Here is a 20,760-nt window from a genome sequence, read left to right on the forward strand (position 1 = left end):
TTTACTGAAGGCTGTATCAAACTAGCTGTTTATATTTAGGAATAACACCATTCACACGTAAATATGCAGTACATTATGAGTAATACTGCCATATAAAATTTCATCATGTTTTACCAGCAAGGCTATTGACATGTTAAATTACACGGAACTGCAGAGAGAAAAGCAATGGCATCAGATCTGCAGTCAACAGCTAATCCCAATGTAGTTTCATACCATCTGTAAGAATTTATGCAGTCAGGGGACTCTTCGGAATAGGTATTATCTTGCATTACAGAGTATTTTAATATGTGCATGGAGTATTTTAATACGATTTTGAAAAATGCTGTTAGAACAAGACAATGCAGCATTAAGCATGGTGACATAAACAGCAAATGGGATTTGATACACGAAGTGGCCACATGGGAGTAGTGGGGGGATGAGCAGCAGCCCTGTGCTCATTCCTCTGTGAAACCACCCATCGTTCATGCACACACGGCAGGAGCAAAAAGCAGCCTCAAGCCTTTACACTTGCTGTTCTTAGCAAAACGCCTGCTGCCCCCAAACTCATCAGCGTGGGAGAAGGAATGGTGTTTCTGCTGTTGTCACACAGCAGATCTTGCCCAGAGGTGCAGCTTCACTCTGTGTGTGCCTGTGCTTGCGTGTGCAGAGGAAGAAGCAAGGAAAAGGGCAGCTGGAATGAACAAAAATGTAAGATCCATTTCTTTTTGGCAGCACATGGTCCTCTGAGAGGCATCAGGAAAAAGAGGTCATGTTGATAAGGACGAGGAGCAGTGGCACTACGGTCTAACTGACCAGAGCCTGAGCTTGGAATGCGGCTTTCACACATCACTCATATCTCCCAAAATGCCTGTGAAATATTTTTTGGGCGGCTGCAGTTTTTCTGAAATTAAATGGAAAGAACAGAAGAGAACTGCAGTCATCCTAAAGCTCTCTGACAGTACTGCTACAATTCAGGAAACACTGGGCTTCTTGGCTCCTTCTACTGAGGAGGAGGAGGATGGCTCCACACAGGCCTCACCTCTCTCTTCACTGCTTGGGAGGCTGTTATTTGATCTGTCCGCTTACTCACCATTCCTATGTAATGCAAGGTTATGGGTCTTTCTTCAACAGACTCGAAATCAGTGGTTTTAAATGACTTCTCTAATATTTATGAGCTGAACCACTAAAGGAAGTTGGAACCACCTGTTTTCTGTTGAAGCCCCAAATTTTTTTTCCCATTATATTATACGCAGAACAACAACAAAAAAATGTAACTAAACCAAACCCTTCTCAGAGGTTTTGAGACTGAGTTCAGCACACTTCAGTTCTATGTTCCTGCCTTTTAAATCTAGCTCCAGGTTTTTTTTCCCCTCATCGAAACTCGATAACTTCTCTCTTGTACACAGAGAATGCAACAAACTGACCCACGCAAATGACTACAGGGCAGGCTCCCAGAGCTAGAGTGAGCTGAGCTGCTAATAAGAAAGAATACCACCACAATTTTAAAAGCCAAACTTCTTCCTTCCAGGGTTAGCAAAACATATCTACATATTTAAAGCAAAGCTTCTTTTATATATAGCTTCTTCTAAACCAACATACTGGCCACTGAACACAAACACAACTCAAAAAGTAAGCAACCCTCTAGTAGCTCATTATCAACCTGGTTACACAGATACACTTTAACCAATGAAGACCTGATATTTAACAACTTCCCGGATTAAACTACAGCTGAAGTATTGTATGCATCTATAACTTCATTACTTTATGCAGGTCACTTCAAAAGTAATGCCTCCTTTTATTTCCATGGGAACAACAACAGATCTGAAGAGCACAATAACAATAGTTCATAGAGCAAATTCTCAGCTACAAAACAATATTTTACAACATAAGCCACCACCATTAGCTATCCATTTTCACCAGTGATGAACAAGAGCTGCATGCCGCGCTCATAAAAGTCCGCACCAGTAGGCATGACCTACTGTCACCACTGCTGAAACACACCACCCACCACTCACATCCACTGTTTGGTCTCCATAAACATTCACCAAGCAATTATGAATGCCAAGGGGTGCCATTTTTTCCACATGGAGGAATTCAATTCTACACCTTTGCTCCATACACACTTCCATGTCAGATGCCATTTTGTCAGACTGCCCCTCTGCCGCCACCTGTCACACGGCAACAAAATGTAATGGAATACTGGTGGGAAGGTTCAATCTCTACTGCCTTACTAATATCATCTGCCTCTGACATCATGGGACAACATAATAACATAGGAGGCATTACTTTTGGAGTAGCCCTTGAATTTTTTTATTTTTTTTTATTGAGAAAGGGCTGTGACAATTTCTAACAAAAACAAGAGGAACCAAACAAAGCATCTTTTATATACATATCTCACTAACGCTATTACAAAAAAAAAAAAAGGCATTTAACAATCTTATACAGATTTCCTACAGATTATTTCTTTATAGAAAGGTGATTGAACAAGCTACTTACAAAGTCGCACCATACCTTATGAGCTGCATGAATTCACAGGAAAAAATAAACACTGATGAATTAACTCTGTAAGTGGAGCTATGTGATTTACTAAAAGAGCAGCAAGTGAGCAAAACTTGCAGAATGGTTCTCAAACTCATTTCTCCTCTGTTTAGAAATACATCTAATGCATTTAGGGAGCACCTAGCTCTTGAGAAGATATAAAAGATTTGTCACAAAAATTTATACGCAGCTACAAAGACAAACACAATTTCATTATTAAAAGAATTATCAGCATACCTCACATAAATGGTACCATAAATCCATGTGTTTAAATTCCAATCATTCTATTTTATACAGACAAAATTATTTACGTATTTTGGAAGCACACTACATTAGATTGCCAGAAAGATAAAGTACTTTGATCTCCCAAACTGAATTATCTCTTATTTCAAAAAAGATGAAAAAAGAGAAAGAGTTTCTATCAGAAATTGCTGACTGCTTCTCTGTCAGATTAATTCCAAACAAAGAACCACAGATAACAGAAACAATAACTAGGTAACCACATGCTTGGTATATAGCCAAGAAGTCTCCTATACTTCCTGCATCTCCCCAAATGTTTTCCTCAATGAGTGACATCTATTGCATAGATGTTTTCCTACCTGTAGAAGTATCTCTGTACAGTATGGGTATTAACACGAATGTACCTGCTAACAGCTTCACTGGGCACTACATCCTTGTCACAACCCTTATCAGATGGCTGCCCCTTCTGACCAAGGCACTGGGGCATGTTTCACAACCCAGCACTAAACCTGAGTTGACAGCCCACTGCATTTTACAGCTCCAGACACCACACTGGTGGCTGCCTCCTCCAGTGTGTGAGGGTTTAAGCTAGAACAAGAACTGGCTTACCCTGAAACGCTGCAGAGCTGGAGGAAAAACGTGTAGGTGAGTGAGCCACTGCACAAAGTTAAACCAACTTCATTTGCTTTTACTAGGGTAAGAGAAAATAACTTAACTAATGGAAATTCCTGGTGTGTTGCGGGTACAGCTCCCTCTTTATTGCCCATACAATGACAGAACATCCCCGGAGGCATTTGAGGCCAGGTTGGATGGGGCCCTTGGCAGCCTCATCTGGTGGGTGGCAGCCCTGCCCACAGCAGGGGGTTGCAACTGGGTGATCTCTAAGGTCCTTTCCAACCCAAACCATTCTGTGATCCTATGAACAGTGTGTTGGTGGACTGCGGGGTCCTGCAGGATACATTCTAGCGCTGCCAGTAGATGTTCCGCTGGAGTGGCGCACATCTAAAGCAAATGATGAGTGTGTGACACACAAACTCTTATTTAAAGAAGACGCTTCTCATCAAGTGCTCACTAGAGAGGAACGATAATGAAATCATCGTGCATTCGTGATGTGAAGAGACCAAAGACGCCATATCACATAACAATCACGGAGCCAGCTCTTGACTATCAGAGGTAGGTGCATACCATAAAACAGTAAACTGTAGGTAATACAGCATAATAGCCATATATAGAAAATACAATGACACAACATGGGTACAAAGAAAAAAAAAAGTCCGTGACTGCCTGTGAGATGTAGCAATTCCCAGTTAAGCCTGGCTGTAGCTGCAGGCACCCACGAGCTGCAGCACTGTACGAACACCCCCACCCACTCCAGCTGTCTGTCTGTCCTGGCTGCATTCAGCCCATTCCCCTGCAGCGAGGCAGTTCAAGCACTCTGCACTGACAGTCCTATATTGCAGTCCAATAGCCTAAGCTATGAATGCAACTTGCTCAGAATCATTGCGGTGCCATCGCCATCACGCTCCCTCCAGACACTAAGACTTGTACTTCTATTACAGCATTTGCAGCAAAGGAAGGACTTTTCTTACTCAAGTTTTAAAGCCTTTCATGCCATCGTCCAACACAGCTCCCCCAGCAGATGTCTGCTGCATAGAAAAACCAGTGAATTCCTTGGGGCTTTAAATATATAATGTAACCGTGCTTTCTAGGAACATGAGAAAGGAGACTTGCACAGAGGAAAAGATGCCATTTTACATGTCTCCTGCTATGGAAGATTCTTAAGAGGATACCAGTAGAGTGAGTTTGGGATGGTAGGGCTATGATGGAAGAAAAATAAAAGCAAAAATAAATGAAAACTTTCACCAGCTTTATGTTCTCAATTTCCGCTATTCACTGAGAATACAACCACATGGATTTAAATACATCAGAAACAGAATATAGTTTGAAACACTGAGATTTTCTGAAGACATCAACACCTACAAACAGAAATGTGATTACACGTATTATAATTTTCATTTCACACATGAAAAACTTCAAATGTATTGTGGTCAGCAAAGAAAAATAAATAAAGGTTTAATAAATAAAGGTTTAGGAATTTCAGCAAGTAAAGCAAAAATACTGAAAAGTGTCAGGTTTGCAGAATACAAAACCAGTAACTTCTGTCAACAATTTAAGATGCAGCAAATGCAATCTTTCATTTGTGGGTTGAATTATGGCTTTGGTTTTGTTGTTTTTAAACAAAGGAACAAAGGAACCAATCCTATTTTTAAGCCACCAGGACATTTTTACAAGGGAGTGGGAGGTGGTAAATATTCACTAACATTCACACATAACCTACTTCTCTATGGCTAACCGGAGAATTAGCACTTAATATGGTGCAAAACTGTATCAGAACTTAAAAAATAAAAAATTCCTTTTTTTCCCCAAAAGGTTAGTTTTTTATATTGAAATATTTAACCAAAACAGCTGGAAGGAAAATGTCAGCATTTTTTCCCCTTCAGTTGAAGGCAAGAACTCTAAGACCTTACGCCTGAGTCATCCAAAAAATACCTCCAGCAAAACAACTTTAGATGACAAGTGTTCCGTGCAGCTTTCTAAAGAAAACCCACTCTCTCTTACCTTTCTTCATCAGATGACATTTGAAACATAATTTTTAAAAATGCCTGTTTTTCAACGGACACAATGGAAGATATAAATTTAGTTGTTCTCTGCTGGATCACTAGGAGTGAAGAAAACTGCAAATACCAACTGTTCTTCAGTTAAAGTGCATTAATGCAATCATGCTACGTACATTGGGAAGAATCACTGAAATCAGAATGTTAAGTGGGATTTTTGTGGTTTTTAGAGGGGGGAGACACAGCTTGAGAACTCAAACGGTAAGTGACATGAGGTTCAGACGCTGTGAAGAAATCTCCATCTTCTGATTATCGAAACCCATCAGGCTAAAACCACTATGTCAGTGCTCTTTATTTGACTGTATGAGAATTGCTTCTGTAAGCATTAAGAATACAACCAGGTTAAAAAAAGAAAGTTACAGTAAAATAAAATACCCATCTCTGTATGAACCTTCCATACTGGCACTGAGAAGAGCTCAGACATTTCATGGAGTGACCACAATCCATCTCCACATCCACGTGGAGCAACTCTCCACCTCCCCTGAAGGGAAGCCTTGTGCTTCAGGAATTTGTGCCCATAATGCTCACCCAGGAACACAAGAGTCGATGGTTGGACTGAGCTTGGACCGCTGCCCTGGGTGGTGGCTTCACCCCACTCCAGAAGGCCACAGCAGAATGCAGGGGATACCCCCAAGCTCTTCCCTCAGCAGTGCAGGCATCATTTAGTTCAAATGTTAAATAGATGAATCCTATCTGATAACTTAACTGAAATAGATCCTAAGGCTTCCCTTCAACAGCTAACTGGAAAAAAGAAAAACAAAAAGAAAGCGTACTAAAGCGAACACAGCAGCAGGCAATGCCAGTAGGATGAAGGATGGAGAAAGAGGATGGAGAAAATAGAAGCCCTCTGGTTTTCCTTCAACTCAGAGGTGCCTGTCAACACTGAAGAAGCCTGCCCTTCACTGGGGTGGGAAGGAGAGGTGGCAGCAGCAGTGCTGGTGCAGAATGAGCTCATCCCTGAGCAAGTAAAGGTAGGAGACCTGGCAGAACCGTAAACCAGTTGTGCCAAGGACTCCTTTGATGGCCCTAAATTCCCACTGCTGCCTTTCTGCTGCAAAATTAAATCCTGCAAAGTTGGCAAACAGCAGCAAAAAGACATTTCACAAAGCCTATATGACATTCAAATTTAAATCTGCTTCTAATTAAAAACCATTCTTCTGTCCCCAAATGTTTCACTTCTCTCATTTAATGAGGAATGTTCAAGATTAAAAGGAAAAGATCAGATGAAGCAAAAGCAGTCCGTAAGTCTTCTCTTCAATTTTACAGTGTGGGAACCTGACATCCTCTGGTGCATGCTTTGGTTTCTCCTTTTCAGCTTGGGGGCTTGCAGAATCAAAGCCCAGGGCTCAGTACCTTACCACACACTGTCCTGGGCCTGACAGCTGGTAGCAGGGCTGATCCCAGCCCACCACAAACGCAAGGTGAAACAGATTAAATCTCAGTTTGTCAGACAGCAATAGGTTTGAAGGTTCCTCATGCTGCTGTAAGATAGGGGAAAACATAAGACCTCCTAAAAATTAGGAAATGTGAATTTAACACTCTTAGCAACGAGCATGAAGATGCAGGAGCGGTTATCTTTTTTTTTTTTTTTTTAAAACACATTTTAAATGAGATTTAGAACATGTTCTTCCAGTCATCATAACCTTGACTGATGACCTATTTGATCAGCTTTTCAGGAAAATTTTATGCATTTTCATTCTAATGTCAACTTTGAATGCTCATCATACTCCCTGCCATATATAATTATTTGCATCTAAAAATGAAAAACCGATGACAGACACTTTACGTAACTCCCTTAAAAATAGAATATAAAAATCCCCCTCTTATTATTTTTCGTGTTAACAAAAAAAGCTTGCTTGCATATTTGAAAATGCAATCTGTGCTCTAGAGATTAGATTAGTATCAGCAGTGTATGGTTATACTGCATATACAGTAAAACAGTCAATGCAGAGGTTGTACATAAATTACGTATATAACAGCTCCGTCCTTGCCATCACATACATACTCCTTAAGCACAGCAGTGACTCCTGATGAGACTGACATGGTGTATGTGCATAAATTACACATGCACTTTGCATGTGAACCCAAGCTCAGTCTCTGTCATTGACTTATGACTGTAGAACCATCAGCTGTTTTGGATATGACTGCTGTTTGTTTTTGTTTTTTTATCGTGTAGAATTTAGACTTATGAAAAGCTGAGCACATGAGGTTGCAGGGAAGGATTTTTGGATGCCTCCTTCCAGGTCCAGTGGCAGAATACAGTGCACAGTGAGGCACCTATGGGCATCTGGCACAAGAACTGAAACGCAGGTGAGGCTCCTCCTCACAATAAGCTCCTGCTCGGCATCTTTCCATGGCCATCTCTTCATCCCTCGCAGCAGCAATGCTTCTGAAGGCCAGTCCCTGCTCCCATGTTTACTCCCGAGAGACATGAGCCTGACACAAGAGATAATTCATTTACACATTGTTTCTAACAAAGCAGGAACACAAGTACTGATTGCATTTACATGTGCATAGCTTCTAATCAGCCATCTAGTAAAGTAATTACAACACTGCTATGCTGATGTTCAGAGCATTGTCAGCTAGGTTCTACCTATCCACCAAGGAAAGGGTGATTGCTATCTCTGCAATTTGCTTAATAATTATTTAAGAGCCTCTAAGACATTCACTACTCCAGGCTTAATTTTGGCTTTATGTTTTTTCTATACTTACCCAGTATTGAGTTAAAAGCTAAAATATTAAAGCTGCCCCTAGCTCACTGCCTTCATTAGGCTGCTGCCATGAGCACCTGCGTACCTCCTGTGCTGCACCATGGCCCCCCCTCCTTCCTCTACACCGGCCCATTTGCTGTCTTTTGATCTTATGCCCCTAAATTGGAAAAAAATATGTTTTTCATTCATTTATTTAAGGACTGACACAGAAATTAAGTAAGTGCCAGTTACACCCCTGCAATCATTTCTTTAAAAAAAAAAAAAAACAAACCTTTTCCACTCATCAGAAACATAGATAAAAATAACAATACATGGATTTCTTTAATTTCTGTACTGTCTCAAACACAGATTCTATGCCAAAGAGCCAAATCAGTCACTCCCCAGTCAAACACGAAACAACTTCCATTAATCTTTCTGGTACTCCAAAAGCACTTGTACTTGACTTCAAGGCTGCTGCAGGAAGGCTCACCAAACCGAGGAAGTACCAGAACTGGTTCTGCAAGCAGAGCAACATCAAGAGCCTGTGTTTCATCACCTGAGACAACAGGTTGGAGACTTTCTTCAAGTTCTCTGACAAGTCAAACTGCTCTTTAAATTTCTCCTTCTATTTCTGGAGTTCCTCAAGTGCAAGGAGTTTATGAGGCAGAAACCATGCAAGCAGATAAACTCACCATTCAGGAACCTAAAGCACCAGCAATATGTTGAAAAAATCTTAATTTTCTTAAGATAAGCATACTTCAACAGTGATCTCTTTATGCAGATCCTAAAATCCTGACTGATGTAAATGGTTGAAATGATTAAATCTTCAGCAGGATGTTAGATACTGAAGTTGTTATAGTGATCAGATATATATTAAGTAAATAAGTAATATCACTAACTATGAAAATAAAAACCAATAAACAATTTTGATGAGACTCAAAAAATAAACAGTAATTACAAAAAAGTCCCCTACAATTAAAGCCCAAAGTCCAGCCCAGTAACTTGCCTCCAGCAGCTGGAGTCAAAGGAAAAACAGAGCTGAGTAAGTGGTAAGTCATAGAATCACTAAGGTTGGAAAAGACCCCCAAGATCATTCAGTCCAACCATCCACCCAAGCAATGACATTTTGGCACTAAACTGTATCCCTTACTACAACATCTAAATATTCCTTGAACACCTCCAGGGATGGTGACTCCTCCATGTTCCTGGGCAGCTCGTTCCAGTGCCTGATCACTCTTTCGGAGAAGAAATTTTTCCTAACATCCAACCTGAACCTCCCCGGTGTAACTTGAGGCCATTCCCTCTCACCCTATCACTGTTACCCAAGAGAAGAGGTCGACCTCCATCTCACTACAACCTCCCTTCAGGTCGTTGTAGAAAGTGATAAGGTCTCCTCCGAGCCTCCTCTTCTCCAGACTGAACAATCCCAGCTCCCTCATCCGCTCCTCATAAGACTTACATTCCAGATCCCTCACAGCTTCATTGCCCTTCTCTGCACAACAGTCCTGAACAGGACTGCAGAAACTTAGCTCTAGTGCAAGCCCCAGAAGTTGTTTTTGCATGCAAAAGGTCCCACAGATAATTCTTACGTTAATTCTGCCATGTTCTGTGGCAAGGAGCTCTGCAGCTAGGTTCCTACCATGAACAACTGCTTTTCTGGGCTGGTCTCATCCTTCCACCTCCCACTCCAGCAGATCCTCACTTCCAGGGCCTTCACAGAGCTCTGCCATGCCCTGAGCCTTCCACCCTTCTCCTGCCATCATCTCTTCTCCAGACTGCAGAGCTGCATCTGCTTCATCATCCCTTATGCAAAGGCCGTTCAATAGCCTTTTGCATGACCACCAGCTTTTGCAGTACTATTTTATGCTCTTTGTAGGTAGAAGTGAAGAAGGAAAAAAGAATTAGGAGAAATGTCAGAATCAATCCCACTATTTAAGATGAAGGGCCATCACGGATGCGTACTGTGACAGATATGTTTTTCCTCTACAGTTGCCATAAACATTGTTAATGTTTTATTTGCTTTTTGACAGCTACTGAGTATACAGTTGACTTCTCCACACAAATATATGACCTTGAGATCTCATGCCTGATTGTTAACTAGCAAATCAATTTAAATGAAAAGTTGGGATATTTTTTTTTCCCCGTGGACATCACTTTGCATTTATCTGCACTGAACTTCATTTGTCATTTTATAACACGGTTGCACAGCAACCTAATTGCATTTTGAAATCCTTTGCATTTCATTTTGCATCTTCATATTTACTACCATGGCTAAGTCCATCAAATCAGCAACATTGTCACCTCACTACTGGTGCTCTGGTCTGAATCACTCGGAAGAACTGGAATTGACAGATGCACATTTTTATTAACTGCAAAATGACAGGCAGCGTTTGCCTGCTAAGGAACAGGTATTAACTGCAAAATGTGTAAATATCAGCCACGTGATAAATTTTGTTCTTGGGGGTGTGAGCACAGGGAGAGCCCAGTGGGTGGTGGAAGCCCAGTCCCTGGAGATATTCAGGGTCAGGCTGGATGGGGCTCTGAGCAATCTAATGGAGCTGCAGGTGTCCCTGTTCATTGCAGGGGAGTTGGACTAGACTGCCTTTAAGGGTCTTCTCCAACTCAAAAGATTCTATGATTCTTTCCATTGTCCTTTGTCCCCTTATCCCCAGCCACTCAGACTATTCTGCTCACCAGCTCTTACCAGAACCACAGCACCTGTATGAATCTGCCTTATAACTGGGTCAACTCTAACACAGTCTGGGGTCTTCTTCTAGAATAAAGTGCAGTCGTCTCTGTTCCACCTTTTTTTTTCCTGCCTGACCTCTACACTGATTGAAACACAACATGACAATACTTGCTTCTCCATTTCTCTCATTTTTAAACTCTATGCTGTTCAGTAAATACTCTTTGAACGTCACTACAGAATCAAGTTCATCTTCAAATTCAAAATTCCTCTTTAGTAAACTATATATTACATGCAAATTTAAAGTTTTCCATTATTCAAACTAATGCATCTCATTTTTGCTTGCTTCTTTTTTCAAGGACTTAACAGGTCTGAATGTTACCTGCTGAAGTGTGCAAATAAACTCTATCATATGACACTCAGAATGGCATCAGTGGGTCTTACTGATGAAAAAGAACCAAATAACCAAAATCCCACGATCAACTTCTTACGCTAAATCTTGTTCTGTGGACTTTTCAAGTTTATCTTTCTAAAGTGATCTATTTTTTCCCCCTTCCCTTTTCTTTAATAACATTTAATTAATCATATGAGTTGCTGCTTTCAAGTAGAAAAACAGTGAACAGACACTGACTTGACAGAAAGCATAATGCACTGAGAAACTGGTGAGGCTACAAGGGGATGCAGGAGCAGTTGCACCTGAAACACAAAACTTAACCAGAGGCACAACAGCGTGATGTTCTCGTCAGCTGGGTGCTCCAGCCATGAACTTGGGATTAACCACTCGAAGGGGCCTGCAAACAACTCTAACATAAGGAGTGCACACTTACTTCTGTGGGTAAGCAGTTACATTGCAGACGGGAATTCTGAGGATGAAAACGTGATATTCTGCTCAGGAATTCTGTGTGAGCAGCCTGGGTTTAGAAGCACAGACAACAATGAGCCAGGGGCAATTTGGAAGTCTGGGCATGGGAATTCCCACAGACCTGCCTCACATCCTGGAGGATCCTCCCCCTGGAGGAGGTGAGGAGCAACAGCACAGCCTGAGGGGCCCTCCAGTGCTCCCTGGCAATGCATTTCTAGGGGCAAAATGGCTCCCAGGGGAAAAGTACAACGCAGGTAGGAGAAAGGTGAGGGAATTCATTGGAGAAAATTAACATCAGCGGGGAAGTCGTGGGCAGATTGGCTTAAATTGTGCCACTCTACCAGACACTTCCCAAGCTGCTACTTTGAGAAGAAGGGGGCAATTTAGCAGACAGGCATAGAGGAAATCAGATCTATCAGGGAGGAGTTGGTGCGGCCTGATTCAAAAGCCTGATATCAAAGAAAATCCTTTGTGTCCTTGATTCTAATCAGCACCAAATCTAAAGGGAAAAAAAACCCCAAAACTGCTTCCTCTCCTTCTCTCCCCAAGAAGAAAAAGGAAGTAGGCTGAGGAATCTTCTTGGCATTCCTTCTTTGATGATCTCTAAGATAGCCCTGAACAACAAACAAGCACTCGGGAAAAAGCATCTTGGAACACTGACACTGCAAATTTAGTTCATTAATCTACTTTTTTTTTTAATACAAAAAAACCCTACTTATCACAAGAAACTAGGTTTTACTTAGTAAAAGAAGGAAAAACATTGCCATATACATTATAGCTATTTATGCATATTATTAATGTGCTATTTCAAATAGTGATTTCGAAAAATAAAGCTAAAATTCTACAGAACTACTTGCATTATTTACCTCCTTCACCATTTTATAAATCATCCCATACAAAGCACACTTTCTGCTCTCACAGAACAACGAATTGCTATGATTTCTTACAAACCAAGAAAAATGTGAACTGAAACGAAAGCTTAGTCCTCTTCCAGGTACGCTGCTGAAATTTTCTTTATCTACTTGCAAGTTTGGGAAGGTAATTAACTAGCTGCTTCTCAGACGCCTACAAACTGATGGCACTCTGCAATCTGAACACCACCCCATGTGTTTTTTCCTTTCTTATTTAGAATTCACGCTCCGTTTTGCGTTGTCTGGTTGAAGATGAGGGGGTGGTGAGGAACGCGTGGCAGAAAGCCATAGCAAGCTGCCACACACCCAACTCCAAGCTGCATCGGGAAGCGAACAACAAAGCCTGCAGGGAGCTCGCTCGATGAGCCCCATGCCAAAGTGTGTGGCCAGGGATGCAAGTCCTCAAGAGCTTTGTCCTCCAGCAAGAGGATTTTACCCACGGAAAACCTGCACCACAACAAAGTAGAAAGACTCGCATCCAACTTTATTAACTCATTTATGGCAAGAATTAGTATTTTTGTTTTTGGAACAATGACTTCTGGAAAATATGGCGAGTGGGAAAAGAAATTAGAATGCGCTACTTGACTAAAACAATGAAAATTCAAAACTAGTATAATGGCCTGGAACTACTTTTTGGGTTTGTTTTTAATATGCCTGTTCAGACATTTCCTCGGTAGCACTAAAATTAAGCACTTAAGAAACAGCCTCAAATGTGTAACACTATGAAGCTTTTAAATGGCCTTCTTCTCATATATACCTTAATCTGTTCATTTCCGGTTTAAATACAAGACATTTTACCTATTTACAGAACTATTTTTCTCTTTTTTTTTTTTGAAACAGCTTAGATAAAATAAATGTCTGCTCAAACATTTCACATTTCCAACCAGAGGAAGGGCAATTGAGACAAAAATTGTGCACTGTAAATAGGAAGAAAAATAACATCGCAAACTTCACATATGTGAAGAATGGGAGGGTGAGAGAGGGAGGCCAACCAGACAACACTGTGCTCTTTAATTTCTCCAAGGAGGATCACACCTGCCAATAAGCTACTGGCTCACCAAGCCTCTCTGACCTGGAGATGTTTGTTGAAAAGAAGGCAACCCCTTCCCCCCACCCAGTGGGGGTGCTGGGCCCGATGCACCCCAGGGTATCGTTGGCCCCTTGGGCTGCCAGGGCATGGTCTTTCAACCAAAGCTAAGAAGCATTACACATGGAGAAAGTGAAAAGGTGTTAGGTGAGAGGAAGAAACAGTCCACAGTTGTCAGTTTGACATTCCTCCTGATGACATGCGGTGATGAAAGACAGAGACGCAGCACTTTCCACTGATGCACACAGCTGGCCTGGTGGGAGATCTCACAGTAGGTGCTGCCTGGCCCTACATTTTGGGTGTTGTTCTCCTGGATTTTCTCAACAAGCCATTAATAATCACCTACCAAGGACTGAGTCCCGCTTCCATAATAATTATTTGTCTCCAAATACTTTTCTCCCTAATACTTGTATCCTCTCCAAATTCAACCTGTTTGTCCCTGTAAGTCCACCACATACCGCAGTAAGCCAGAGGCTTCTGATGTCTCTAACGTGTTATGTGGAGGAGGACCTCAGTTCCTTTTTGTGTTTTCTTAAAACAGCAAGGCAAACACTCTGCTCCATAACAAAATGGGTAAGGGAAAAGGAGAAAGAACAAAAGCAGGAAAAGAGATAAAAGTATAAAGCCAATAAATGTAGTCTACACAGCAGAAATGACATTCCGATTTTTACTTTTGCCTCTTCTTATGAAGATCATAGATTAGCTTACACTTTTAGGTCTCTACTTGGGAAAAGTTATAGAAAATGACCACATGATTTCTCTTGGAAACAACCATTAGACACTGTTTTACTGGTAAGCATAAGTTAACCTGAAGATACACTCTCACAATGGATGCCCTGATGACTTCACACCTTTGGCAGTTTTTCTGTCCAGCTTCTCATTTTCTGTAGTTACAATTCATAATCACAAGCCAAACTTAACTGCTTATTATATGACTTGAGATTAACCAGTTTCATAGGTAGACAGGTATTTTGCTTCTGGCCTCATACTTTACAATGAATTTTAAGCATATAATACCTTTCCTCCAAAAATTACCAAACCAAACCATAAAATAACAGTACCTCCAACTCAGATCAGTTTATGGTTCAATTCTTTAAACATCTTAGTTCTCATCTGCTTTATCCCAGTAGTAATTGCTTCCAACTGTACTAAACTCTGAGTTTTTTAAAGAACTTCAAGAAATTAAGTTTTACCCAAACTAAATAAATACTTAGCAGGTATTCACTATCAACTCAAGCCAGAATTCAGTAACAGAATCTGACCTTAATTACTAATTACCAGCTGGATGAAATTTACACCTTCACATTCCGAGGCAGATAATTTTGAAGATTTTGGTGACTGCAATTTCATCAGCTTACATGTTACGGTAAACAAAATATTTGGATGCTGTTACTCCAAACATAGCACAAAAGCAGAGACAAACCCAACTGCACTCATTAGAAAACCTTCAAAAAGCAAGACTGAAATATGGAAAAATAGATAAAATTTTCAAATTATTAACAGAATATAGTTCTCAGTATGCAAATAATTTAAGTACCTAACTTAATCCGTGATTTAAATACAGTCTATTACATGACACCACAGGAGTCACTTCCTTATAAGACAGCATGAGCAATGCAACCCAACCAGTACATTAGAAGCCTAAATTGCGAATTACAAAAAAATGTTTTTATCTGGAAGGCTGTCTTAAAATTATGCTAAGGGATTAAAAAAAAAAAAAAAGATGAAAGCACTGAAATAGAGAAGGAAATGAAGATATCAAATCCCTTATCTGTTTCAACTACTCACATAATTAATTTATAACCTGTTGGTGCATGGCACTGAAAAACTGACCCACAGTTCTTGCCAACCCTCTGAAAACACCCATATAATGCACAAGATTCGTTTTTGTTGTTGTTTTTTCTTGTTTTTATTAATTTTGTGGGTGTATTAGGAAAAAGTATAGGCAATAATAACAAAAATCCAACTACTGCAGAGCTGTGAGTGAGGTCCATGTACTATCCTGGTTGCCTCATCTTGAAAGGAAAGTACCAGAAATGGAAAAAGTTCAAAGGGCAATAAAATTACTTGGGAGACTGCATAAGAGTCTGTATGAGAAAAGTCCAAAAGATCACAGCAGTTTAATTTACAGAGAGGTGGAAAATATTTGACTTAATACAAGTATCTAAAATAATAAATGTTTTAAGGAAGGTCAAGCTGAGCGCTACTGGAAAAAAAAAAAGACCAAATCGAAAACTCATAAATCTTATTTGTAATATCAAGATGTAAGCCTTAGCAGCTGAACTTCCCACAGGCTTTGTTTAACCAATTTATCTCAACTCTCATTTCCTCCCTACTATCAGGCAGATATTTATAATATATGTGTTTTAGATTTAGCTTTCCCACCACAAATGAATTCATTGATCAATTCTGTCTGCTGACATTGAAAAGAAATCCTTTTAAACACAACAAGGTATTGGCTCTTGGGGTTTTGTCACAAAATACTGAAGGTACGTACAGCAGAATCTTGACGCTCCTATTATTATTAAAAACAGACCCTGGTAAAGGCAAACAGACAGTGTTCTTGACAGAGATCAACTGTGATTTTCAGAACACCAACCAGCTACCAATTGCACGGTATGGAAAGTTAAAAACAGCAATAGCAAAACAGAAAACAACACACTGATGGTCTACAGCTGTTTCTTGCGAAGCTGCCCACTGAAACACTTGCTGTTTCCCCTCAGAAACACTTTGTCCAGGTCACTGTTAGGATACTGATAAATCAGTCCTGTTTTGCTTTAAAGAAACGAGGAAAGAGTTAAAAATGATTCTGGCTGCCTTAGACACTGAAATCCTTTGTTTTGCTTCAGATGAAATAACATTACATGCGTGCAATACAGTTTAGACTTGCCACTATTCCAACAACAACTAAAGCTATTCTGAGAAACTACCACCCAAAAAGAGGTCACTGCAGATTTACAGTAAGTTTGCTGTAGCAAAGTTAGGAGTACGCTCTCTCAGTATTACCAAAAATGCTCAACTGCATCTGCTCTGGAGCGACCTGACTACAACCATCAAAATATAACTCATAGTAACTCATAGCCCACTGATTCAAGCAAAAAAAAAAAAAAAAAAACACCGATCAAAATAGCAATGCAGGCTTTCCTATTTTCAGCAGTGACTCTTCTGTCTCTATTGGCGGGCTCATCAGAGATCTGCAATATTTCAGTCCGTACAAACCCATTCACGAGACTGTCCGTGCTGAGCCGGCTCCTGCCCCACTGGCAGTGGATGGCTTGGAGGAACGCAATCCCGTATTCTGCCACCCAGCCCTGCCCATGTGAGCAGTGCTCAAGGGACCACACCGGGCAAACACGCAGTAACTGGCAAAGCAAGACACTGAAATAATTAGGCACAACGGTGCTTCCGAACACCTATATACAGTAGATGATACGACATATGCTAGCTTGTCCCCTGACTTACAAGTCTCTCGGTCCGAGTTTATCTGGGCATTCTGGAGATTGTTCTGACTCAAACTAAAACTAAAAGCAAAACAAGGCTCAACAGCTTGCAAATGAAATTGTCATCTCTCCCTCTGTGTACGTGTGGGAATGCACACATTTTTAATGATGCAGAATTAACGGTAAGAAAATAGCTCTCAGAAAGCTACAAGTTTGTTTGTTTTTAATCAAAAGCGGAATCTCTCACTCTGTTTGCACAAATGAAGACACTGAAGTTGCTGACTTCTTACTGAGCAAGACTAGCTACCAAACATAAATCAATTAAAGCAGTCAGAAACCTAGAAGTTCTGAAGTTTCTTTAAAATCTCTTACAGATCTTTACAGACTGAAAGTCACTGCCTTTGTCTGTGGAAACAGATAATACCCATACAACATAGCTTTTATTAAGGCCATTTAAAAGCAGAGGAAGAGTATGCTGTTTACAGATAGCACTGCAAGGGTGGTTTGGGGGAACTGGAATGGAGGTGTGCGAAGGGGAGCTGGTCTTACTGTTTCAAATTTCCTCTACCCATGCTGATCAGAGGGCTCTAGATGGTCTGTTTGTTGTTGGGTTTTCTTCGGGTTTTTTTTTGCTTCCAAATCTTGCTATGTATTTATAGCCATAAAGCGACTTGATTTGTGAGAGGCACTACAATCAGACACATCTAAGATAAAAATAAGACTCATTATCTGCAAGGTTGTTCTCAAAAGTCAGCTAAGACACTGGCATCATAAGAAAATAATTCATCAGTATATTTCTGACAAGCACAGTGTTTTTCTCTGAAAGGTCATTTTTCTAAATTAAGCAAAGTATTAAATATCTTTGCTGTTCCATTGCACATCCCAAACTTAACTCATGGAGTGTTTTCACAGTCAAAGCAAATTACATTTGAAATAAATATAAGAAACACATGAAACAGTTCCACATTCATTTAAATCTGCCATATGTACCACAAGCAACATAAGCAAACAGTTAGGCTCTGTTCATATGTTTCATAAACCACGATAACTGAAAATATTCATACTTGTTAATGTAGTACAGCCTAGAAAATATACATAACTTTTTGCCCCAAAACCCTTCCTTCTTTTAAAACTCCTCTAACCCACACCGGTAAGAGCGTAATCTAGAGCTGGACGTTACTGTCCTCTACCTAGGATTCGTGTGGGTCCTCCTTTCTGCCCTGGGAACTGATGCACGGTGTGGCACCAAGTGCTGCCTCTAAACCTGTCCTTGTCCTTCCCCTCTCCTCCTCAGGCAGCACTGGGAAGGCAGCCAGAGCTGCTGCCCAGGATTCCATTTCCAACTACCACCCTGCCTCCGGAAGGACCTTACCTGGGTCCTGGCAGCAGGAGCCTGGTGCTGAGCTGCGGAGAATGCCCGCCTCTCCCCTTCTGCCTTGGGGAAGGAGACAGAGACTCACACCAGCGAGGAGGAGCAGCTCCCTGGGCTAAAAACCGGGACTCCTCCAAAGCCAAGCAGAGATGCCAAGGACAACAGCTCTCTGACGAAATGCAACGCGAGTGCTGGAATTTCCCCCCTTTCCAACCCACCGGAGTTCTTTGGCGATGAGTGAGTTTTCTGCTGCATCTTCCTGCCAGGCTAGGGTTACAGGAGTGTCTTCACTTATGTAACTTCATTTCTTGAGTACACAATTACCCAACACAGCCAAAGCACTCCAAGGCACTTTTTTTTTTTCTTTTTTAAATTTTAAAAAATATGGTTCGCTTCCAGTTGGAACTGATTTTCAAACATAGGTCTGTAAGCAAAGCTACAGGAGAGCTCTGAATGTGGAGTAACCAAGACCCTCAGTACCCTCAAAATGTGTAAATTAGCCTACTGGCAGTGCTTCTTCCTGTGCGTATGGGAATGCAGGCCAAGCTCCAGACCTGCAAGAGACTTTGACATTCACAGGAACCTCCTCCATTTTCACCCGTGCACCTTCTTCCTCCTACAGCAGGTCATCAAGTTTCAACGGAACATTCTTCTGGTAGCCATAAAAGACAGCGAGCTATGCCAGCAAGCCTCACCACCCCTCACCACCCAAAACAAATCCCCTGCCTGCCGTTTCACATAGCAGAAAACAGCACCAGCTTTCTGACTGTATCCATTTTAAATGAAAGCCTTTAACTCATTTTACAAGAGAAAGAATGTGGCAAAGGGCAGGATACCAACAATTAAAGGAGTATTTGCCCATGAAAAGCCAATGGGACTTGTGTTGGGGAGGCAGCAGCAGCCAAGACTACACAGAATATTCAGCTGTAGCAAGATGCAGAAAATTGCACCCTGCATTTAAATAGCCATCAATGAAGTCAAATCAGTGAAGCACCTATACACGGACCTCAAGAGCATAACTACAGGGACGTAAAGCTCCTACAGCTTCCTTAAAATACATTCTCCCTCCTGAACAGGTCTTCTGCCAAAGGCCATACAAAAACTATGGAAACCTTCAATTTTGGGTAGATGTTCAGGAAAAGACATAGCACACTCACTCTGTGAAGATACATATCACATCCATCATCAATAGATCCCTGCCAGGTAGCATCCAACAGATCTCTGATCACTTTTAAGTGGAAATGGGAGGTGGTGACTAGAGTATTTGAAAGTATGACAGAACCCAAACCACCCCAATGCTGATGCACTATTACAATGGAACAGATCTGGAGGCTACAAATGGAAATTACTGTTAGTAACACAGCCTGATAACTTAAGCATCAAGACCCCGCTTAATGAGCATTGTAACAGACACTACAAAAGGGGGAGGGGGAAACAGCCCTTCTTCTCCCAAGAAGTTTAAATTAAATATATTATTAAAAATAGTTACTGTGTTTCATAAGCATTCCAGATTCCTGAAATCCATACCTGTGCTCAAGGTCCTACATACCATGACAAAATCATCGTGGCTGAGGTACCATTCATTCTTTCATCCAGAACACTTTTTAGTCATTTTACCCAAAGGCAAATTTTATAAACACCCTATCTTTGAAAGTATTGTAAGGTTTCCTGACTTCATCTCTAAGTTGGTACAGCCAACAGGTCTGGCACAATGCAGCACTGTGCCAGGAGAAAGCAAGACACTGTTCATCACTAAATCACAGCCTGCTCCTTGCAGTACTCCTCAGCATGTTTTGCAGCAGAAGGAAGTCTAGAGGAAGGACTTCATTTCCACAAAAACCGTATGAGAGCTTACAGACCGGCAGAGGAGAAATTGAGACCAAGAGGTTCCTAGACAGGCTAAAAATAAGCATAACTGACTGTTCAGGGATTAGTAGCAAAGCACATCCTGATATTTTAATTATGTCTACCTCTTTCCTTCTTTCTAGCCCTGTGGCATGCTGTCCATCACCAACTGCAGCCAGGGATGCTGCAGGGCTCCCCTTGGCCTCCAAGACACCAGTGGGACCAGCAGGTTGAAGAGACGTTGACAAATATCAATTTTGTCTTTGGCGTCACTTCAAGTGGAAGAAAAACATTCAGTTGTCTGACAGAAATCAGGTATTTTTATAGTAAGAAGAGTAAATATGAAGTTGTCAGGATTTAAAGATGCAACCTACAAAAAGCTGTTCATGTTTTGATCTACGTGACCAAGAAACATACATTAAAAATGAACATGCT

At 41.0% G+C, this 20,760-nt stretch overlaps 1 protein-coding gene across 2 annotated transcripts in view; it reads right to left on the minus strand.

Moving 5' to 3' along the window:
• HIVEP1 (human immunodeficiency virus type I enhancer binding protein 1) overlaps positions 1-20,760 on the minus strand; it is a 114,110-nt gene that overhangs the window by 47,924 nt on the left and 45,426 nt on the right. The gene's annotated exons all lie outside the window — the stretch shown is intronic.

The sequence above is a fragment of the Numida meleagris genome, chromosome 2, assembly GCF_002078875.1.
Source record: "Numida meleagris isolate 19003 breed g44 Domestic line chromosome 2, NumMel1.0, whole genome shotgun sequence".
Lineage (NCBI taxonomy): Eukaryota > Metazoa > Chordata > Aves > Galliformes > Numididae > Numida > Numida meleagris.